At 44.0% G+C, this 22,765-nt stretch overlaps 1 pseudogene; it reads left to right on the top strand.

Annotated features, from left to right (window-relative positions):
* Positions 1-4,550: 4,550 nt before the first annotated feature.
* LOC106590074 (thyroid receptor-interacting protein 11-like) overlaps positions 4,551-22,765 on the top strand; it is a 54,839-nt pseudogene continuing 36,624 nt past the window's right edge.

Below are 22,765 nucleotides of genomic sequence, written 5' to 3'. Positions count from 1 at the left end.
AAGAAAAAAGTATTTAATAAGATTATTTCATTCATTCAGGTCTAGGATGTGTTATTTTAGTGTTCCCTTTATTTTTTTGAGCAGTGTATTTTCCATGTCAGACAGTAGTACACCAAAGCTTTGCTTAGCAGTGCACACTTGCTTTACAGGAAAGGGCCACGCTGAATACGGATAACAGATTCCTCCTCGTACGCGATACAACCACTTTAGAAACGATCGTACGCCTACTTAGACGTTGTTGGAACAACTAGAGGTGAACCACCTGCTAGCACTGGTCTGTCCCACTGCATAACCTACCTGACCCTACCTGTTGATTATGTCAGAGAAAATCCACCACTTTGCCCGCTGTACCTGCCCTCCCCTTGACTCTTGCTTCTTCTAAATAGAAGATGCTGACCCACATCTAAGTTGGGAGATGCTTTATTCCCCATAAAACAGGTGTGCACAGTGCACCTTTCTTTGAATGCAAATGTCAGGTGTACTAGAAGACTCCCTTTTAAAAAAAAAAAAAACATTTGTAAAATGTTGTCCAATTAACATTTGCTATACAAAACAGAATTTATATGAATTTATTTTGTCGGGATGTTGACTTTTGACTGAAAACTATATATGTGATATGAAATCCACATTATGGAGAAAAGGTGCATTATAATTCCCATTTAAAAGTATTTTATAACAGTGTGGAAAGTATTGCTTTGTTGAATACAGACCTTGTATGTTGTTCCTCCAACATCCCATGATTCCATGGTGCGGCTGAGCTGGCCACGTCCAACTATGTGACAGCTCAGCACCATCACTCAGCTGTTAAACTGTTAAACTGTTGAACTGTTAAACCAATTGTCTATAGCACCGGTTGCTAGCTGGTTACTCTATAACTGGACTAGAGTATTACTGATCCAGATAGAGAGAGAAATAAAGAGAGATTTGATCAGATGGGTCATCAGCACCAACCAAAACAACAAGCAATGGAACAAATACAACCCATTCGTCTTACATATTCCCGACGCGAATAGCATTATATTTCTAGGATGGTTTGTGTGTCTAGTGCTGAATAAAATATATTTCAATGAAAGTTGGACTTTTATTTATTTATTATTATTATTTTTTTTGGGGGGGGGGGGGGGAATGTAGCTAGGACTAGTTAAAGTGAAATGAAATGTATGCATTCACTACTGAAGTCGCTCTGGATAAGAGTGTCTGCTAAATGACTAAAAATGTCAAATGTAAATGTAACAGTTATCATAGCTAGAGATGCTACAGCGCTTGTAAGTCACGTCACGTTGAGAAATCCACTAAGACCAGCAAGACTCCTGTTACTGATATGTAAACTGGCTTTTAACTAATTCATTGACAGAAACAACAGTGGACTTTGTATCACTGCGATCCAACAAAGCAAAATGACGTGCGATTTATATCACTTATTCTGAAATCAGCGCATCATTTATTTTCAATGAAATCAGCGCATTTCATAACATGACATGCCATTCATAACTTTATTAACATTTTGACATTGTTTCAGAACATTATAGGCTAGTAGAGGGGCCAGGCATGATATTATGCATGCCATTGCAGTAATTTGGTTAGAAATATTTATTGAACTTAGCAAGAGTTTTGAAACGACATTATGTAGCCCTGTGAGGTTTGTTATTATATGTAGAGAGTGCTGGTGAAGGTATGTCTGTTTTCCTTAGCATGCTGGTTTGTCATGTGAAAACAGGTTAAGCAGATATCTCACTGTATACAGTATGTGTCACTAGTGGCCAACTCAGGAAGTGCTTCATAGCCGGATAGAGAAAATACAGACCTCCCCCACGTACTTACTATGAATGCATTTAATTTAAGTCTCTCTGGATAAGAGCGTCTGCTAAATGTCTAAGTATCAGATGTAAAGGCAACCAAACTAATATACGTACCTTAAGACTGTCCCCGGTCGACCGAGAGGTGTCTATTCTTAAGATGTATAGACACACCCTATGTTTGAATAAAAACAACTATATGTATGGCTACTGAGCTGTCTGATGCTTTAAGCACAGATATAAAAAAAAAATGAAGACACAGAAATTACTAAAGAGGGAGCCAGAGATCAATATAGCCCAACCAGCAGAAGAAAAAACCTGTTCCCTCCAGCTTCCTGCTGGCCTTTGCAGATTCTGCCATTTTGTTCCTGAAGTTGCCAGTAAGAGGCAACACCAGCGGTCAGCAACCTTTTACACATTTGAAGTGCCAAGTCATCCTACCATTTCTACTGATCTGCGTGTCAGTTATGATTTTCATCTGCACATTTTCTTGGAACAGTTCCATTTAATTTATAATAAAGTCTTCATATCTCAAAATCAATGTCATGTGGTTAGTCAATATTAAATCAAAATGATATGAATCTAAAAGTAACTTTCATTACCAAACTATGTAAAAAATAGTCTACATAAAAGCCAACAAATAAAAACAATGCAGCCTTCAGGTAGAACATCTCCTGCTGATAATAATTATCCTATAAATCACATTTGGCTATGCATGGCCTGTCTGCAAGGAACTGGAAACAATGTATCAACTATCAACTTAGTCCAGCTAAAGCTCATGCTAGTAAACTGGAAACATTGTATCAACTATCAACTTAGTCCAGCTAAAGCTCATGCTAGTAAACTGGAAACAATGTATCAACTATCAACTTAGTCCAGCTAAAGCTCATGCTAGTAAACTGGAAACATTGTATCAACTATCAACTTAGTCCAGCTAAAGCTCATGCTAGTAAACTGGAAACATTGTATCAACTATCAACTTAGTCCAGCTAAAGCTCATGCTAGTAAACTGGAAACATTGTATCAACTATCAACTTAGTCCAGCTAAAGCTCATGCTAGTAAACTGGAAACATTGTATCAACTATCAACTTAGTCCAGCTAAAGCTCATGCTAGTAAACTGGAAACATTGTATCAACTATCAACTTAGTCCAGCTAAAGCTCATGCTAGCAAACTGGAAACATTGTATCAACTATCAACTTAGTCCAGCTAAAGCTCATGCTAGCAAACTGGAAACATTGTGTCAACTATCAACTTAGTCCAGCTAAAGCTCATGCTAGTAAACTGGAAACATTGTATCAACTATCAACTTAGTCCAGCTAAAGCTCATGCTAGCAAACTGGAAACATTGTATCAAATGTTCTGGGCCCTCAGAGTTTCCTGGGCCAGTGAGTTCTGGACAGACAGACACAGCTGTAGACTATTTGCCCAAAGAATAAGTAGTCATCAGGTGGCCCTATTTCATGAGGTTTCCTCCAGATCAGAGCATGACATCGTTTCCCCCCTTTTCATGTTGAGTGGTTATGGAAAGGGAGAGAGATGGAAAGATTTTTACAATAGGCTACGATGGAGGAACTATTGTCATTCTCAATGGATGTAAAAAAACACACTTTGTTTACTTGCTGTTTGAGGCGATGAAAAAATTACTTTCAGAAGTTCCACATTGATGAGTTAAGACAATCAGAAAGACAATCAGATCCCCAAATGGGCACATTTATAGGTCTCCATTTGCACGCAGACCAGGTGGACTAGTCCTACTTCTATATGGGTAACCAGGTAGACTAGTCCTACTTCTATATGGGTAACCAGGTAGACTAGTCCTACTTCTATATGGGTAACCAGGTAGACTAGTCCTACTTCTATATGTGTAACCAGGTAGACTAGTCCTACTTCTATATGGGTAACCAGGTAGACTAGTCCTACTTCTATATGGGTAACCAGGTAGACTAGTCCTACTTCTATATGGGTAACCAGGTAGACTAGTCCTACTTCTATATGGGTAACCAGGTAGACTAGTCCTACTTCTATATGTGTAACCAGGTAGACTAGTCCTACTTCTATATGGGTAACCAGGTAGACTAGTCCTACTTCTATATGGGTAACCAGGTAGACTAGTCCTACTTCTATATGGGTAACCAGGTAGACTAGTCCTACTTCTATATGGGTAACCAGGTAGACTAGTCCTACTTCTATATGGGTAACCAGGTAGACTAGTCCTACTTCTATATGGGTAACCAGGTAGACTAGTCCTACTTCTATATGGGTAACCAGGTAGACTAGTCCTACTTCTATATGGGTAACCAGGTAGACTAGTCCTACTTCTATATGGGTAACCAGGTAGACTAGTCCTACTTCTATATGGGTAACCAGGTAGACTAGTCCTACTTCTATATGGGTAACCAGGTAGACTAGTCCTACTTCTATATGGGTAACCAGGTAGACTAGTCCTACTTCTATATGTGTAACCAGGTAGACTAGTCCTACTTCTATATGGGTAACCAGGTAGACTAGTCCTACTTCTATATGTGTAACCAGGTAGACTAGTCCTACTTCTATATGGGTAACCAGGTAGACTAGTCCTACTTCTATATGGGTAACCAGGTAGACTAGTCCTACTTCTATATGTGTAACCAGGTAGACTAGTCCTACTTCTATATGGGTAACCAGGTAGACTAGTCCTACTTCTATATGGGTAACCAGGTAGACTAGTCCTACTTCTATATGTGTAACCAGGTAGACTAGTCCTACTTCTATATGTGTAACCAGGTAGACGAGTCCTACTTCTACATGCGTAACCAGGTAGACTAGTCCTACTTCTACATATGTAACCAGGTAGACGAGTCCTACTTCTATATGTGTAACCAGGTAGACGAGTCCTACTTCTATATGCGTAACCAGGTAGACTAGTCCTACTTCTACATGCGTAACCAGGTAGACTAGTCCTACTTCTATATGTGTAACCAGGTAGACGAGTCCTACTTCTATATGTGTAACCAGGTAGACTAGTCCTACTTCTACATGTGTAACCAGGTAGACGAGTCCTACTTCTATATGGGTAACCAGGTAGACTAGTACTACCTCTGTATGCGTAATCAGGTGTGTGTTGTCGTGTCATGACTATTATTAATGTGTTTTGACTGTTATTTTATAAAATAATTACATACCACATTCAATTATTACGCAATTAAATTAATCATATAACAATTAATTAAGTAGTAATCTGGGGCACCATGGGAAAAGTTATTTAACGAGTTACTATCTCCTGACTAAACTCTAAAGATATAAATATGTATTACATCAGTAACGGTCAATTCATTCATTCTTATTTACCATATCAGTCTCATTCTGTATGTCGCAAAATTCTTGGATATCTGCACGAACCCTAGCATAAATGATGAATCGGCAATATGCAAATTAGTTTAATTATATACTTACTAAATAATCACGCAGAATTACATAAACACACAAACAGGATAGCTGACACATTGATTACTACATAATGCAATGAAAAGTCCCTAGTGGACTAACCCGATTTATGACGGCTTGTTACCAAATGAAAAGGGAGGGGCATGTAAGAAAGAGCGGGAGAAGAGACAAAGGACTTCACCTATCGTACATACAGTTGAATAATACGCTGGTATAATTCAACTGTAATTAACAGTAAATGTACTACTGGTGATACTGGTGTGTCATCCCCGCGGCCTCTGCAATGGATTAGTCCACTGAGACGGGCCTCCATAATGGATTAGTCCACTGAGACGGGCGTGATTCAGACAGGTGTCTCGTGTGCCACAAAAACAATCTCTGTTGACTAACAGCCTATTGACCAAACAGTGGACCAGGGGACTAAATGGGGTCATCCCTAGTGTAGCTACAGTACACACCCATTAGACATAACATGGTAAACTAAAACCTGATTGGTTTAGCGAACCTTTCATATGCATTCTATTACAATATGAGACGTGAATATGTGGAGGTAGCATGGCTGTTATCACACAGTTTTTCCATACTTTTCTTTCAGGTGTTTCCACTGAGCTGCAGGTCACCAGTTCTAAGATGGAACAAGTGGAGGCTGAGGTACAAGGGTTCTCACCGTAAAAGAGCTGGTTTCTCAGACACACATTTAAACCTAGTCCAGACTTAAAGGCTTTTTTTAATGGAGATTCACTGTTTCTTCTTCTTTCTATGTTGCAGTATGCCCCAAGTAATCTGTTCTGTTCTATGTTGCAGTATGCCCCAAGTAATCTGTTCTGTTCTATGTTGCAGTATGCCCCATGTAATCTGTTCTGTTCTATGTTGCAGTATGCCCCAAGTAATCTGTTCTATGTTGCAGTATGCCCCAAGTAATCTGTTCTGTTCTATGTTGCAGTATGCCTCATGTAATCTGTTCTATGTTGCAGTATGCCCCATGTAATCTGTTCTATGTTGCAGTATGCCTCATGTAATCTGTTCTATGTTGCAGTATGCCTCATGTAATCTGTTCTATGTTGCAGTATGCCCCATGTAATCTGTTCTATGTTGCAGTATGCCTCATGTAATCTGTTCTCTCTATGTTGCAGTATGCACCATGTAATCTGTTCTATGTTGCAGTATGCCCCATGTAATCTGTTCTATGTTGCAGTATGCCCCATGTAATCTGTTCTATGTTGCAGTATGCCCCATGTAATCTGTTCTATGTTGCAGTATGCCTCATGTAATCTGTTCTCTCTATGTTGCAGTATGCCCCATGTAATCTGTTCTATGTTGCAGTATGCCCCATGTAATCTGTTCTATGTTGCAGTATGCCCCATGTAATCTGTTCTATGTTGCAGTATGCCCCATGTAATCTGTTCTATGTTGCAGTATGCCCCATGTAATCTGTTCTATGTTGCAGTATGCCCCATGTAATCTGTTCTATGTTGCAGTATGCCTCATGTAATCTGTTCTCTCTATGTTGCAGTATGCACCATGTAATCTGTTCTATGTTGCAGTATGCCCCATGTAATCTGTTCTATGTTGCAGTATGCCCCATGTAATCTGTTCTATGTTGCAGTATGCCCCATGTAATCTGTTCTATGTTGCAGTATGCCTCATGTAATCTGTTCTCTCTATGTTGCAGTATGCCCCATGTAATCTGTTCTATGTTGCAGTATGCCCCATGTAATCTGTTCTATGTTGCAGTATGCCCCATGTAATCTGTTCTATGTTGCAGTATGCCCCATGTAATCTGTTCTATGTTGCAGTATGCCCCATGTAATCTGTTCTATGTTGCAGTATGCCCCATGTAATCTGTTCTATGTTGCAGTATGCCCCATGTAATCTGTTCTATGATTCAGTATGCCCCATGTAATCTGTTCTATGTTGCAGTATGCCCCATGTAATCTGTTCGTTTTATGTTGCAGTATGCCCCATGTAATCTGTTCTGTCTATGTTGCAGTATGCCCCATGTAATCTGTTCTGTCTATGTTGCAGTATGCCCCATGTAATCTGTTCTATGTTGCAGTATGGCTCATGTAATCTGTTCTATGTTGCAGTATGCCCCATGTAATCTGTTCTGTCTATGTTGCAGTATGCCCCATGTAATCTGTTCTGTCTATGTTGCAGTATGCCCCATGTAATCTGTTCTGTCTATGTTGCAGTATGCCCCATGTAATCTGTTCTATGTTGCAGTATGCCCCATGTAATCTGTTCTGTCTATGTTGCAGTACAGGCGTTTAACTCTATATTTCCTCTTGTTTCAGTATGGGCGTTTAAAGAGGATCCATGCAGAGCTGGAGGAGAAGCTGGAGGCCTCAGAGATCCAGAATAAACAGCAGTCTGCTGAGTACAGGACCCTGATGCAACAGAGAGATGTACGGTCTGATACATGGAGAACTATATGACACTCAATGAAGAACGCAGTCTTATAAATCATCCTATCAGCGACAGAGGTCGGCCTAGTCCAGGAGTATTCAAATCCTACCCTGGAGGTCTAGAGTACTGCTGCTTTTCTTTCCTACCCGATCATTTGTTGTACCCACTCGGTGTCCCAGGTCTAAATCAGTCCCTGATTTAAAGGGGAAGAATGTAAAATGGCAGAACTGACCCACTTGGTGTCCCAGGTCTAAATCAGTCCCTGATTTTAAAGGGGAAGAATGTAAAATGGCAGAACTGACCCACTTGGTGTCCCAGGTCTAAATCAGTCCCTGATTTTAAAGGGGAAGAATGTAAAATGGCAGAACTGACCCACTTGGTGTCCCAGGTCTAAATCAGTCCCTGATTTAAAGGGGAAGAATGTCAAATGGCAGAACTGACCCACTTGGTGTCCCAGGTCTAAATCAGTCCCTGATTTTAAAGGGGAAGAATGTAAAATGGCAGAACTGACCCACTTGGTGTCCCAGGTCTAAATCAGTCCCTGATTTTAAAGGGGAAGAATGTAAAATGGCAGAACTGACCCACTTGGTGTCCCAGGTCTAAATCAGTCCCTGATTTAAAGGGGAAGAATGTCAAATGGCAGAACTGACCCACTTGGTGTCCCAGGTCTAAATCAGTCCCTGATTTTAAAGGGGAAGAATGTAAAATGGCAGAACTGACCCACTTGGTGTCCCAGGTCTAAATCAGTCCCTGATTTAAAGGGGAAGAATGTAAAATGGCAGAACTGACCCACTTGGTGTCCCAGGACTAAATCAGTCCCTGATTTTAAAGGGGAAGAATGTAAAATGGCAGAACTGACCCACTTGGTGTCCGAGGTCTAAATCAGTCCCTGATTAAAGGGGAAGAATGGGGTAAAAAGCAGTGGTTCTGGCTTCCAGGTCCAGATTTGAATTTAAATAATATATAATCTAGAATATTATAGGCCTAGCTAGAAGTATATGAGGGGTCTAGCCTAATGATAGTATAGCCACCTCAGGACCACATACACCCCTGGAGACCAGGGTTTGATTCCCCAGTTGACTCCGTTCCATGACTCCTAACCTCTTCTATCCCTTTTCATCTGTCTCCCTCCCTCTCTATACCCCATCTGTCCATCTCTATATAAAACAATAACATATCTAACCTGCTCAGGTCTGTTCCTTCTCACCTGTCTCCACCTCTATATAAAACAATAACATATCTAACCTGCTCAGGTCTGTTCCTTCTCACCTGTCTCCACCTCTATATAAAACAATAACATATCTAACCTGCTCAGGTCTGTTCCTTCTCACCTGTCTCCACCTCTATATAAAACAATAACATATCTAACCTGCTCAGGTCTGTTCCTTCTCACCTGTCTCCACCTCTATATAAAACAATAACATATCTAACCTGCTCAGGTCTGTTCCTTCTCACCTGTCTCCACCTCTATATAAAACAATAACATATCTAACCTGCTCAGGTCTGTTCCTTCTCACCTGTCTCCACCTCTATATAAAACAATAACATATCTAACCTGCTCAGGTCTGTTCCTTCTCACCTGTCTCCACCTCTATATAAAACAATAACATATCTAACCTGCTCAGGTCTGTTCCTTCTCACCTGTCTCCACCTCTATATAAAACAATAACATATCTAACCTGCTCAGGTCTGTTCCTTCTCACCTGTCTCCACCTCTATATAAAACAATAACATATCTAACCTGCTCAGGTCTGTTCCTTCTCACCTGTCTCCACCTCTATATAAAACAATAACATATCTAACCTGCTCAGGTCTGTTCCTTCTCACCTGTCTCCACCTCTATATAAAACAATAACATATCTAACCTGCTCAGGTCTGTTCCTTCTCACCTGTCTCCACCTCTATATAAAACAATAACATCTAAAAAAAAGTGTATTTGATGTTATTCTTTTTGTTACCTGTCCAGGTAGAGGTCAGTCAACTGAAGGCCCGTCAAACTGGACTACAGGAAGAGGTCCAGAACTTACAACACTCTGCCCAATCAGCTTCCTCCGACTCAGCTGTACTTCCTGTCACCTCCGGCTCCACCACCACTACCCGTCCCCAGGGGAGCACCATCCATCAAGGTTTCCATGGCAGCGACGAGATGGACTTCAGTGACGTGATCTGTTCCCAGCAGGAGATTAACCGTCTGTCTACAGAGGTGATGAGGCTGGAGGCTGAGGTCTCCCACTGGAGAAGCGCGTCTCAGGTCGGTCCCTTCACAACATCAATTACTAGATTGTATCATCTTTATTACTGTAAGATCTATAAAGGGTCATGTGAAGGTTGGAAAGGTCTTTAAATGTTTATTTGTTTCAGGTATCCGAAGCCCCAGGAGCAGGAAACGGTGACCAGGGAGAGGTTCTGAAGCAGCAGAGGATCATTAAGGTCAGAAATGTTACGTCCCGCTCTCTGGGTGCCCGCTCTCTGGGTGCCCGCTCTCTGGGTGCCCGCTCTCTGGGTGCCCGCCCTCTGGGTGCCCGCCCTCTGGGTGCCCGCCCTCTGGGTGCCCGCCCTCTGGTTGCCCGCTCTCTGGGTGCCCGCTCTCTGGGTGCCCGCTCTCTGGGTGCCCGCTCTCTGGGTGCCCGCCCTCTGGGTGCCCGCTCTCTGGGTGCCCGCTCTCTGGGTGCCCGCCCTCTGGGTGCCCGCTCTCTGGGTGCCCGCTCTCTGGGTGCCCGCCCTCTGGATGCCCGCCCTCTGGATGCCCGCCCTCTGGGTGCCCGCTCTCTGGGTGCCCGCTCTCTGGGTGCCCGCTCTCTGGGTGCCTAGTCCAGCTACTGTAAAGCACCTTGTGATGACTGTTTCTGTAAAAAGGGCTTTTAAATTTGATTGATTTAACAGAAACCCTGCTTGGTGTAAGAGAGACTCAGACAGTGACACTCTATTCCTCTGTCTGTGTAACAGGAGTTGCGTGAAGAGATGGGTCGTGAGGTAGACGAACACCAGCATGAGTTAGCAGCGCTGCAGGACGCACAGAAACACAAGATGGCCGACATCACCCGGCGCCACCGGGACGAGCTGGCAGAGTACGAGGAGAGGATAGAGGAGCTGGAGGAACAGAAACAGACTGGAGGGAGGAGGAGAGGAGCTGGAGGAGGGGGGAGGAGGAGAGGAGCTGGAGGAGGGGGGAGGAGGAGAGGAGCTGGAGGAGGGGGGAGGAGGAGAGGAGCTGGAGGAGGGTGGAGGAGGAGAGGAGCTGGAGGAGGGAGGAGGAGAGGAGCTGGAGGAGGGGGGAGGAGGAGAGGAGCTGGAGGAGGGTGGAGGAGGAGAGGAGCTGGAGGAGGGGGGAGGAGGAGAGGAGCTGGAGGAGAGAGGAGGAGGAGAGGAGCTGGAGGAACAGAAACAGACTGGAGGGAGGAGGAGAGGAGCTGGAGGAGGGGGGAGGAGGAGAGGAGCTGGAGGAGGGGGGAGGAGAGGAGCTGGAGGAACAGAAACAGACTGGAGGGAGGAGAACAAGTTTACTATCATATGGGCTTGCATCCCAAATGGTTCCCTATTCCTCAGGGCTCTAGTGCACTACTTTTGACCAGGCACCATAGGGACTAGTGCACTACTTTAGACCAGGACCCATAGGGACTAGTGCACTTCTTTAGACCGTAGGGGACATGGGGACTAATGCACTACTTTAGACCGTAGGGTCCATAGGGACTGCAGTCAGCATGCCAATTGCACGCTCCCTAAAAACTTGAGACATCTGTGGCATTGTGTTGTGTGACAAAACTGCACATTTTAATGGCCCTTTATTGTCCCCCAGCACAAGGTGCACCTGTGTAATGATCATTCTGTTTAATCAGCTTCTTGATATGCCACACCTGAAAGGGAGAAATGCTCACTAAACGGGTGATGTAAACAAAATTTGTGAACAAACATTTTAGAGAAATAAGCTTTTTTGTGTGTATGGAACATTTTATATTTTCATATTTTATTTCAACTCATGAAACATGAGAACAACACTTTTACATATTGCGTTTATATTTTAGTTCTGGTAATACATTAAACTGTGTTGACTTAACATCGTGACTTTGAGAATCTAGATGTCCTGGAACTATAACGTCTTGCTGTTTGTTGTTGATGAGTGTGTCAGATGAATCATTTGATTATTCAAAAGTTGAGTATTTAGTTCGTTTCGTTGATTAGGATCCCATTAGCTATTGCTCGTGCACAGCAACTCTTCCTCAGTCCATGGTTAATGATTGTATGTTCAGATTTAGTGTTCAGAAGTATTATTATTATTATTATTTTTTTTTTTCAGATGAATCGACTGGAGAGATTCGCGTGTGCCGAGGACAGAGTGGAGTCAGACATCCTTGACAGATGGGAGTTCTCCCCAGCCGCCTCAGAGCAGATAGCAGAGCTGAGGGCTGAGCTGGAGAAGAGAGAGGAACAAGACACACTCCTCGTCACGCTGGAAGAACTGGACCGACACAACACGGAAGCTACACAGGTCTGGATTGAACTTGTGCGGACCGCACTGTGTTTTAATCAACCAATCAAATCTATTTCTAAAGCCCTTTTTTTTTTTACAGCAGCAGTAGTCCCAACCACTATTGGGTTCAGAACATTTCAAAATAGAGAGGAAATGGATGATCCCCTAGAGAGGAAATGGATGATCCCCCTAGAGAGGAAATGGATGATCCCCCTAGAGAGGAAATGGATGATCCCCCTAGAGAGGAAATGGATGATCCCCTAGAGAGGAAATGGATGATCCTCTTAGAGAGGAAATGGATGATCCCCCTAGAGAGGAAATGGATGATCTCCCTAGAGAGGAAATGGATGATCTCCCTAGAGAGAAAATGGATGATCTCCCTAGAAAGGAAATGGATGATCCCCCTAGAGAGGAAATGGATGATCCCCCCCCCCCCCTAGAGAGGAAATGGATGATCCCCCCCCCCCCCCTAGAGAGGAAATGGATGATCCCCCTAGAAAGGAAATGGATGATCCCCCTAGAGAGGAAATGGATGATCCCCCCCCCCCCCTAGAGAGGAAATGGATGATCCCCCCCCCTAGAGAGGAAATGGATGATCCCCCCCCAGAGAGGAAATGGATGATCCCCCTAGAGAGGAAATGGATGATCCCCCTAGAGACGAAATGGATGATCCCCCTAGAGAGGAAATGGATGATCCCCCCTAGAGAGGAAATGGATGATCCCCCCCCCTAGAGAGGAAATGGATGATCCCCCCCCCTAGAGAGGAAATGGATGATCCCCATAGAATATATTTAAAGGTTGATCAGGTTGTGGTTTGACACTCACTTTTAGTCTGATGCTATCAAACAAAAGTCTGTAAAACATTTATATTAGTTGGACTCACAGCAATGTAACACTTCCTGGATCTGGAACAGTATCCCGCCCAATGCCGGAAGTAGTGCACCATGCACTGATATATTGGCCGTGTATAGGAAGGAATGTGTTGATATTGTATAGGAAGGAATGTGTTGATATTACTATATTGGCCGTGTATAGGAAGGAATGTGTTGATATTGTATAGGAAGGAATGTGTTGATATTACTATATTGGCCGTGTATAGGAAGGAATGTGTTGATATTGTATAGGAAGGAATGTGTTGATATTACTATATTGGCCGTGTATAGGAAGGAATGTGTTGATATTGGGATTTACACCACGTCTTAGACCATGTTGAAAGAGAAAGACCATCGGGGATTACCAAATGTTTTTAATGATTTTATCCCCTTTACAGAATTTAGACTTAGCAAAGTAAGACTTCCTATAAAATGGTTATTGAGAGGTGCTATTATTCTGTTCTTGTGTCTCCATGCAGCATGTGATCTCAGTGAAGGAGAAGCTCTCTGTTCAGCTGAAGGAGTCTGAGACTGAGGTGTCCAGGCTGAAGTCAAGAGCTCAGTACCACCACCGACCAGAGGGTGGCGCTACAGGAAGAACTACAGGCCCAGCAGGTGAAACTGAGCCAGAGTGCTTACACCCTGAACAATCTCCACATGGGCAAGCAGCAACTGGAGGCCACCGTCAAGGAGTTGAGGGAGAAACTTGTACGGGCAACAGCGATGGGCAAAGAGACCCAGATGCTCCAGGGAATCGTACAGGAGAAGGAGGAGAAGCTCTCTGCTGCCCGGGCAGAGCTGTGTGAGGCTGGGGAGAGAGGGAGAGAATCCGCGGGGGGGTCCAGAGAGGAGCTGGAGGATCTCAGGAGAGAGCTGGCCGAGATGAGGAGCTCCCAGGAGAAGATGAAGATGGAGAAGCAGAGGCTGAAGACAGAGACTGAGCAGGCCCAGGGGAGAATAGAGGAGCTGGCCAGGCAGGTCAGGGAGGTCCAGGATACTCTCGGCAGGACGGTCCTGGAGAACGACACCCTCATCGAGGCTCTGAAGCTGGAGAAGAGCCAGCTGGAAGGGGAGCTGGTCCAGGCAGAGAGGGGCCTCCAGGAGCAGGTCAGGAAGTACCAGCAAACCATTGAGGAGTTGACCACTGCCCGTTCCGTGAACACCTCGGCACTGCAGGTCCACTGTTGTTTCACTACTGTTTTTACTATCTTCATGTATCTACATTCATTTCGTATGTCTGGAAATGTATTGTTTTATCTTTTCACTTTTGTGTTATTTAATTAGCGCTTTGACAATGAACTGTGGTCCCGTGTGGCTCAGTTGGTAGAGCATGGTGTTTGCAACGCCAGGGTTGTGGGTTCGAGTCCCACGGGGGACCAGTACGGAGAAGAAAAAAAATGTATGAAATGTATACATTCACTACTGTAAGTCGCTCTGGATAAGAGCGTCTGCTAAATGACTAAAAATGTAAATGTTTTGTAAGGAATGTGCTGTACTAATAGCTTGATTATTTTCAGACGGCGTATGAGAGGACGGTGATGCTGAACCAGGAGAAGGACCTGGAGATCTCCCGGGTTGAGGAGAGACGTGGAACAGACGGCCTCCGAACACAGAGACACCAATGAGATGTTCTCCTTCACCGTGGCCGAGGAGAACAAAACAGCTGATAGACCTCCTCTAGGTCCTCCAGTCCTCTATCTAACTCTATGTGACAGACCTCTCTAACATCTTTACTTTATCCTGTCCACTCTGCTTGGAAATATCCTTTTTCTATTTTGTTGTTTTTAAATTGGAATTTAGTTTTTATGAATTGTGTTTGCTGCTAAATCAAAGCAAAATCAAATGTATTTATATAGCCCTTCTTACATCAGCTGATGTCACAAAGGGCTGTACAGAAACCCAGTCTAAAACCCCCAAACAGCAAGTAATGCAGGTGTAGAAGTCCTCATTGAGGACTTTTAAAATGTTCTGAATGTGAATCTCTAGGAGAAGGACTGCTTCACGGAGAGCCTGAGAGCTAACATGGCCGCCACCCAGAGGGAGCTGGAGGCCGTGGTCCAGGCAGCCACCCAGGAGGCTGAGACCCTGAGAGGAGCTCAGGAGGAGAAGGACAAGCAGCTGGGAGGCATGAAGGACGACAACAACCACCTGAAGGTACATCCACAACATGTATGACATGGGTAATATGCAATGTACTGTACTGTGTAATGTACTATGTCTATTTTGTATACAGTGGTACTGTGTGTGTTGGAGACAATTTTTCCCTCGGGACATTAACATTAATCCTATCCTATAAGGAGGAGATGGATCGTCTGAGGGACCAGCTGAGTAGACCCCAGCCCCCCGGCCTGGCCGAGCCACGCACCCCAGACGTCATCACCGGTAACACAGCCTGTCATATCTCTTGTTGTTTAAAAATAAAAAAAAATTAAAAAAAATCTATGTATTGTATTTGCTGCTAAAAATGAACAGTCTTATTGAGGACGTTAACATGAACCACAGAACTGGAGACAGAGATCACCCAGCTGAAGACGTCAGGAGATGCCTCCAGGAGGACCATAGAGGAGCAGCAGGGGCACCTCCTCCTCTCCTCCCAGCAGTCTCTCCTGACGCAGCAGAATGAGTTGGAGCAGGCACACCAACACCACGAGCAGAGCAGAGGGAACTACGATAGGCTGATCCACGCCAAGGACGAGGAGATTAGACGCCTGCAGCAGGAAGTAGATCACCTCGGCCCTACCCAATACTCCCAGGAACAGGAAGTGGTCATTCTCCAACGGGAAGACAAGAGTCAGTCGTCCCTGAATAACAGGGAGAACGGCAATGAGAAACACGACCTGTCCAAGGTGGAGGTAGAGAGACTAGTAAAGGTATTTCCTGAATTGGTGTTGTACTCAATAGCAGCTGATGATTCAGAATTAATTGCCATTCAGGATAATAAAGCATATCTGATCTCAATTTGAAGGGCATTAAGGAGAAGGAGACGGAGGTCAGCCAGCTGAATGAGAGGAACCTGAACCTCACCAGACAGCTGGACCAGCTGGTGGTCTCCAGAGAGGAAATGGGGAAGCTCAGCCAGATAGTCCAGCGGAAAGACGTAGAGATCCAGGCGCTGCACTCCCACGTCTCCCTGGGGGGAGGAGGCCACAGCCAAGACGTGATGTTCCTCCAGCAGCAGCTGCAGGCCTACGCCGGGGAGAGAGAGCAGGACAAAATCACAAATCAACTTATTAGAGTTGCAAAATCCGGGTCATTTTCCTAGAATGCCTAGATTTTCCAGAAATCCAAGTTGAAGGATTTCCTGCCTATTCCCTCCTGGATTCCAGGAATCTTCCAACCAGGAATTTTGTTAAAGTTATTGGAATTTTACAACCCCAATCATTTAAAGAATTTACTTGACCTGTTTTTACTGTAGGTCCTGGCGGTGCTGAATGAGAAGGCGAGGGAGAACAGCCAGCTGAGGGGGGACTACCAGCACATCATGGACATTGTAGCAGGGAAGGAGGCTGTGCTCTTCAAGGTCCAGCAGGAGAACATGAGGCTCTCCACCATGTCTGACCCCTCAGGGAGTCGAGAGATGTTCAGAGAGACCATTCAGAACCTGTCTCGGATCATCAGGTATTGTTTTGTAATATATACAGTACCAGTCAAAAGTTTAGACACACCTACTCAAGGATTTTTCTTTATTTTGACTATTTTCTACTTAATAATAGTGAAGACATCAAAACTATGAAATAACACATATGGAATCATGTAGTAACTGAACATTTAAAATATATTTTAGATTCTATAAAGTAGCCTCCCTTTGCCTTGATGACAGCTTTGCACACTCTTGGCATTCTCTCAACCAGCCTCATGAGGTAGTCACCTGGAATAGAGAACATAGCCCTATTTGGTAAAAGACCAAGTCCGTATTATGGCAAGAACAGCTCAAATAAATATGCTTCTGCTGCCATGGTGATCATGTATTGTCAGGGTGTATTTTGCTGCCATGGTGACCAGGTATTGTCAGGGTGTATTTCGCTGCTATGGTGACCAGGTATCGTCAGGGTGTATTTCGCTGCCATGGTGACCAGGTATTGTCAGGGTGTATTTTGCTGCCATGGTGACCAGGTGTTGTCAGGGTGTATTTTGCTGCCATGGTGACCAGGTATTGTCAGGGTGTATTTTGCTGCCATGGTGACCAGGTATTGTCAGGGTGTATTTTGCTGCCATGGTGACCAGGTATTGTCAGGGTGTATTTTGCTGCCATGGTGACCAGATATTGTCAGGGTGTATTTTGCTGCCATGGTGACCAGATATTGTCAGGGTATATTTTGCTCTCGGGATTAATTTTGATTGCGTACTTGGACACAATGCTCCATTTTTAAAGGTAATTTCCGATATATAGCCGACATAATGCAGCGTTTTAGCATTCGGACTCTGCGGATGTGTGAACATAGTGTGATCGGATTGAATCCCGTCCTTAGTAATGTCACGTTCTATTTCCTGTTTTATTCTGTCAGTGTCCTCGGGTATCTTGATAGTTGCACATATAATGAAATATTATTGTATTTTGTTGTTATTATTATTTATCAGAGAGAAGGACATTGAGATGGACGCGCTGACACAGAAGTGCCGGACCCTGGTGTCGGTGCTGCAGGCAGGAGACTCTGGAGGAGTCAGCTCCAACCAGTTTGAAGAGCTGCTGCAGGAGAGGGACACACTGAAACAACAGGCAAGATAAGATTTTAGCATTTTATTGTCTTGGTTTTTATAGAAATGTGCCTTGTTTCACAAAACAAGACAAACTCCTTACAGGATATAAAAACAACAACAGACAATAACAGGAAAAACATGACCTGAGTAAAAACATTATTCACGTCACAGATCAGGAGTCACACAGATGTGTGTATTGTAGTGTGTGTGTATTGTAGTGTGTGTGTATTGTAGTGTGTGTATATTATATTTAACCTTTTGAGTCATGCAAAGACACAAGGTCTCTTTTATAGATGACTGCTGTAATTTATAGTATTTTATTAATGTGCAGTATAGTATGTGCAGTATAGTATGTGCAGTATAGTATGTGCATTATTGTACTGTATGTATTGTACTGTATGTATTGTACTGTATGTATTGCCATTGTCCAGGTGAACAGTGTGTGAATCGAGGTGTGTGTGTGTAGGTATTGTAATTTCGTGATGTGTGACTGTATTGTAATGTATCCAGGTGAAAAAGATGGAGGAGTGGAAGATGCAGGTGATCACCACAGTAAAGAACATGCAGCATGAATCTGGCCAGCTGGTAGAAGAGCTTCATAACCTACAGGGACAGGTAACCATCATAATATATTATAATAATGAATCATATGTAATATAATGAATCTGGCCAGCTGGTAGAAGAGCTCCATAATCTACAGGGACAGGTAACCATCATAATATATTATAATAATGAATCTCTATGTAATATAATGAATCTGGCCAGCTGGTAGAAGAGCTCCATAACCTACAGGGACAGGTAACCATCATAATATATTATAATAATGAATCATATGTAATATAATGAATCTGGCCAGCTGGTAGAAGAGCTCCATAACCTACAGGGACAGGTAACCATCATAATATATTATAATAATGAATCTCTATGTAATATAATGAATCTGGCCAGCTGGTAGAAGAGCTCCATAATCTACAGGGACAGGTAACCATCATAATATATTATAATAATGAATCTCTATGTAATATAATGAATCTGGCCAGCTGGTAGAAGAGCTCCATAACCTACAGGGACAGGTAACCATCATAATATATTATAATAATGAATCTCTATGTAATATAATGAATCTGGCCAGCTGGTAGAAGAGCTCCATAATCTACAGGGCCAGGTAACCATCATAATATATTATAATAATGAATCTCTATGTAATATAATGAATCTGGCCAGCTGGTAGAAGAGCTCCATAACCTACAGGGACAGGTAACCATCATAATATATTATAATAATGAATCTCTATGTAATATAATGAATCTGGCCAGCTGGTAGAAGAGCTTCATAACCTACAGGGACAGGTAACCATCATAATATATTATAATAATGAATCTCTATGTAATATAATGAATCTGGCCAGCTGGTAGAAGAGCTCCATAACCTACAGGGACAGGTAACCATCATAATATATTATAATAATGAATCTCTATGTAATATAATGAATCTGGCCAGCTGGTCGAGGATCTACAGGTAACTATGATGATTACTGTTCTCTCTGCTACCGCACGGTAAGCGGTACTGGAGCGCCAAGTCTGGGACCAAAAGGCTCCTGAACAGCTTCTACCTCCAAGCCATAACACTGCTGAACAGTCAATCAAATGGCTATTTACATTGCCCCCCCCCCCCCCCCCTTCTTTTATATATACAGTTGAAGTTTACATACACCTTAGTCAAATACGTTTAAACTCGGTTTTTCACAATTCCTGACATTTAATCCTAGTAAAAATTCCGTGTCTTAGGTCAGTTAAGATCACCACTTTATTTTAAGAATGTGAAATGTCAGAATAATAGTAGAGACAATGATTTATTTCAGCTTTTATTTCCTTCATCACATTCCCAGTGGGTCAGAAGTTTACATACAGTCAATTAGTATTTAGTAGCATTGCCTTTAAATTACTTAACCTTGGTCAAATGTTTCAGGTATCCATCCACAAGCTTCCCACAATAAGTTGGGTGAATTTTGGCCCATTCCTCCTGACAGAGCTGGTGTAACTGAGTCAGGTTTGTAGGCCTCCTTGCTCGCACACGCTTTTTCAGTTCTGCCCACACATTTTCTATAGGATTGAGGTTAGACTCAGTTACACCAGCTTTTTTCAGCTGTTCAGCTATTTTGATATAGGACTCGTTTTACTGTGGATATAGATACTTTTGTACCTGTTTCCTCCAGCATCTTCACAAGGTCCTTTGCTGTTGTTCTGGGATTGATTTGCACTTTTCGCACCAAAGTACGTTCATCTCTAGGAGACAGAACGCGTCTCCTTCCTGAGCGGTATGAGGGCTGCGTGGTCCCATGGTGTTAATACTTGCGTACTATTGTTTGCACAGATGAACGTGGTACCTTCAGGCGTTTGGAAATTGCTCCCAAGGATGAACCAGACTTGTGGAGGTCTACAATTTTATTTCTGAGGTCTTGGCTGATTTCTTTTGATTTTCCCATGATGTCAAGCAAAGAGCCACTGAGTTTGAAGGTAGGCCTTGAAATACATTCACAGGTACACCTCCAATTGACTCAAATGATGTCAATTAGCCTATCAGAAGCTTCTAAAGCCATAACATCATTTTATGAAATTTTCCAAGCTGTTTAAAGGCACAGTCAACTTAGTGTATGTAAACTTCTGACCCACGGTGTGTGTGTGAACATTTAATCTGAAGGAAGTGTACGATTAAACCCTTGGCTGCCATGGGATCACGTCTCTATTTAACCAGGTAACTCTGATCTTCATTTCTCCAGGTGAGTGAGAACCTGAGGAACCGAGAGAGCGACAACGAGGTGTTAAAACAGGCCGTGACCAACCTGAAGGAGCGAGCCCTTATCCTGGAGATGGATACCAGGAAGCTGAAGGTAGGTAGCCCAGTGGCTGGGTTCACTTCCTCAAGACATTTCCCTATTGTTGGGCCCTTGAGGAAGACCCTTAACATCTGCTCGTGTCAACTGTGTGTGTGTGTGATGTGTGCTGTCTGGGGTGGCGCTGGTGAGAAGGAGCAGAAGACACATTTTCCTTGTTGGCTGAAACCTGGACCATAAAGTTGTGTTGTATTGAAGGATGAGAACGAAGCTGTGGCCCAGCGGAGCAGGGAGAAAGGAGTTCAGAGTTCAGAGCCCTGCAGGAGACCAAGGAGCGCCATGTCGGAGAAGGCTGCCGCCATGCAGAAGATGCTCAAGGACAGAGAACAGGTTTATTCATAATTTACAGATCTTATACATGTGAATGACTGTCTGTTCCCCATATTTAGCTTTTAGTAATAGATAACGTCTAGTGAAGAATGACAGAGAAATGCAGTCAAATTTCAAAATAGACTATTAAATAGTTTAAATGCATTATTGGTTAAATATTTTCACTAACAGATTATTATATAATGTTTTTCTTTCCTGACCCCTTTACGTTGATCTGTTTCCCAGGGCAACGGTCGGTGGTCAGGGGAGCTGAACCAGCTTCTGAATGAGCTGAGGTCCATGCAGGAGAAAGCTGTGGCCTTCCAGCAGGAGAGAGACCAGGTCATGCTGGCACTCAAACGGAAACAGATGGAGACCACAGCCGTACAGACTGAGGTAGGATGGCTGGACGCACGCACACACACACACACACACACACACACACACACACACACACACACACAGACTGAGGTAGGATGGCTGGACACACACACACACAGACTGAGGTAGGATGGCTGGACGCAGACGTACAAACCATGAATACATTAGCGGTAACATTAGAGCGGTAGAGTGGTAACGTTAGAGCGGTAACGTTAGAGCGGTAACGTTAGAGCGGTAGAGCGGTAACGTTAGAGCGGTAACGTTAGAGCGGTAACGTTAGAGCGGTAGAGCGGTAACGTTAGAGCGGTAACGTTAGTGCGGTAGAGCGGTAACGTTAGAGCGGTAACGTTAGAGCGGTAGAGCAATAACGTTAGAGCGGTAACGTTAGAGCGGTAGCGTTAGAGCGGTAGAGCGGGTAGCGTTAGAGCGGTAGAGCGGTAACGTTAGAGCGGTAGAGCAATAACGGTAGAGCGGTAGAGCGGTAACGTTAGAGCGGTAGAGCGATAACGGTAGAGCGGTAACGTTAGAGCGGTAGAGCGGTAACGTTAGAGCGGTAGAGCGGTAACGTTAGAGCGGTAGAGCGGTAGAGCGGTAACGTTAGAGCGGTAACGTTAGAACGGTAGAGCGGTAACGTTAGAGCGGTAGAGCGGTAACGTTAGAGCGGTAGCGTTAGAATGGTAGAGCGGTAACGTCAGAGCGGTAGAGCGGTAACGTTAGAGCGGTAGAGCGGTAGAGCGGTAACGTTAGAGCGGTAACGTTAGAACGGTAGAGCGGTAACGTTAGAGCGGTAGAGCGGTAACGTTAGAGCGGTAGCGTTAGAATGGTAGAGCTGTAACGTTAGACGTACAAACCATGAATACATTAGCGGTAACATTAGAGCGGTAGAGTGGTAACGTTAGAGCGGTAACGTTAGAGCGGTAACGTTAGAGCGGTAGAGCGGTAACGTTAGAGCGGTAACGTTAGAGCGGTAACGTTAGAGCGGTAGAGCGGTAACGTTAGAGCGGTAACGTTAGTGCGGTAGAGCGGTAACGTTAGAGCGGTAACGTTAGAGCGGTAGAGCAATAACGTTAGAGCGGTAACGTTAGAGCGGTAGCGTTAGAGCGGTAGAGCGGTAGCGTTAGAGCGGTAGAGCGGTAACGTTAGAGCGGTAGAGCAATAACGGTAGAGCGGTAGAGCGGTAACGTTAGAGCGGTAGAGCGATAACGGTAGAGCGGTAACGTTAGAGCGGTAGAGCGGTAACGTTAGAGCGGTAGAGCGGTAACGTTAGAGCGGTAGAGCGGTAGAGCGGTAACGTTAGAGCGGTAACGTTAGAACGGTAGAGCGGTAACGTTAGAGCGGTAGAGCGGTAACGTTAGAGCGGTAGCGTTAGAATGGTAGAGCGGTAACGTCAGAGCGGTAGAGCGGTAACGTTAGAGCGGTAGAGCGGTAGAGCGGTAACGTTAGAGCGGTAACGTTAGAACGGTAGAGCGGTAACGTTAGAGCGGTAGAGCGGTAACGGTTAGAGCGGTAGCGTTAG

This window comes from Salmo salar, chromosome 01 (assembly GCF_965601325.2).
Source record: "Salmo salar chromosome 01, fSalSal1, whole genome shotgun sequence".
NCBI lineage: Eukaryota > Metazoa > Chordata > Actinopteri > Salmoniformes > Salmonidae > Salmo > Salmo salar.
Note: the sequence above shows the minus strand (reverse complement) of the source record. Positions and strands in the feature narration are given on the sequence as shown.